At 33.8% G+C, this 2,120-nt stretch overlaps 1 non-coding gene across 1 annotated transcript; it reads left to right on the top strand.

Moving 5' to 3' along the window:
- The first annotated feature begins 850 nt into the window (after positions 1 to 850).
- Positions 851 to 959, top strand: LOC122152192. Its single transcript, XR_006164437.1, has one exon. It is a non-coding gene; the product is annotated as a U6 spliceosomal RNA (small nuclear RNA).
- Positions 960 to 2,120: the final 1,161 nt, after the last annotated feature.

The following is a 2,120-nucleotide window of genomic DNA, read 5'->3' on the forward strand; positions in this document are numbered from 1 at the left end:
AAGGTTGGGCAATCCTACTTCCGTAGTGATACTGCCTTGGAAACCCAAGGAGGGGTCGCTATGAGTCAGGTCCGACTTGACGGCACATAACAACAACAACAAGGGGCTATAAACTCAGGGCTTTTACCAGTCTCTACCTGACCAATAATCCTGGTCTTTTTTACTCCATAGGATTTTCAATGGCTGATCTTTCAGTAGCAAATCACTAAACTTTTTTTCATAGGTGCCTCTGGGCAGACTTAAACCTCCAATCTTTGGGTTAGCAGCTGAGTGCTTTAACCAAATGCATTACTCCAGCATCTTAACTATTATTACTCAAATATTACCTGGGACCCACTTTAAAAGAGATCAAAATTCATCATTTTAGTGATTAAACCTTTTAGTAATTAAACTTCTTGTGGCCATGTCTCTCATGGCCTGCCTGGAGGATGAGTATCCATCTGCTGTAGAGATGGGATGGGAGTTAAGATCAAGGCTGCCCTGTTAAATTTTCCTTTAAATAAAATATAAGAGAATTTAAAAAGGTTTGAAGGTTCCAGGAAACTTTTTCCATACCACTACATGAAGCTGGGATGGTTATGTAAGCACTTTAAAGTCTACTTGACTTGATAGTTTCTAACAGAGAGAAAAGAGGCTGTGTACTCTTTAAACTCACTTTTCCCCCAACCCTTGTAAATTATCTGCATTTTTATTCTAACTTGCAATTACCTTCAAATGCCGTATGTGTTTTCTTCATTTAAAAGAAACCTATTCTTCCAGACACTTATAAACTTATTACCTATAGCTCCTCCTTCCCCAACTTTTTACTTTTTAAAGAATTGGATTACTTTCATCAATTAAAATAGCAGTGGTGTTCTCATTTCAGTAGCACATATATTAAAATTGAAATAATGCAGAGAAGATTATCATGGACCTTGCTCAAGGATCATATGCAAATTTGTGAAGTGTTCCATAGTTTTAATCAATGTCATGAAACAAAATGTGTATGAACTGTTGAATGTAAAATTAATCTGCTTTGCAAAACTTTGCCCAAATCACAATAAAATGTTAAAATAAATAAATAAATAAACAAAAAAATAAATAAATAAACAAAAAATAAATAAACAAAAATCCTATGGAGTAAAAAAGACCAGGATTATTGGTCATGGATATGATTGCTACAAATGTTTGGTTAACATTGCAAAAATCACAAGATTTTGGTTTTCTAACTCCAGGTCTTCGCACACTTCACTATAATACTTTGTCTTCTTATGCCCCTGATATCTATTCAGTTCTTATACTTCATCATTTGTTCCATTTGGTTTTGTTACTCTCCATTTAAGTGGGAGTTTCAGAGATTCTTCTGACATCCATTTTGGTCTTTTCTTTCTTTCCTGTCTTTTAAATAACCTTTTACTTTGTTCATATATGATATCTGTGATGTCACTCCACAACTCATGTGGTCTTTGGTCATTGATGTTCAATGTGTCTAATCTGTTCTTCAGATGCCCTTTAAATTAAGGTGGGATATACTCAGGGTCACATTTTGGCTGTTGTGGATTTAATCTTCATCCGCTTCAACTTAAAATTGCATATAAGCCACTGATGATCTGTTCCACAGTTGGCCCCTGGTCTTATTCTGACTGATCAAATTGAGCTTCTCATCATCTTTTTTTTTTTTTTTTACAAATATAGTCAATTTGATTCCTGTGTATCCTATCTGGAGACATCCACTTGTATAGTCGTTGTTTATGTTGCTGAAAAGTAACTCGAATTTGGCATTAAATAAAAGTTATTTAATGTGTGCAAATATGGCTTTATATATATATATATATATATATATATATATATGTTTATGATATTGTCAAACTTCAGATTTTTGTGGATTACTGGAAAAAAGGGAAGAGAAAATAAATACCTTTATTAACCAATGATTTCAATATCTTGCCTTGCCAACATTATTGCAGGGTGTGACTGATCAATTTACAATTTGTACCTTTGTCTTTTTATTTTTTTTTAAATTTATTGTGATTTGGGTGAAGATTTTCAGAGCAAATTCACTTTCCATACAGCAGTTCACATATACTTTGTCTCATGTCATTGACCACAGTTTACCACAATGCAACTGCTCCCCTCCCACT

Source organism: Orycteropus afer, unplaced genomic scaffold, assembly GCF_000298275.1.
Source record: "Orycteropus afer afer isolate SDZICR_OR568_19922 unplaced genomic scaffold, OryAfe1.0 scaffold00019, whole genome shotgun sequence".
NCBI lineage: Eukaryota > Metazoa > Chordata > Mammalia > Tubulidentata > Orycteropodidae > Orycteropus > Orycteropus afer.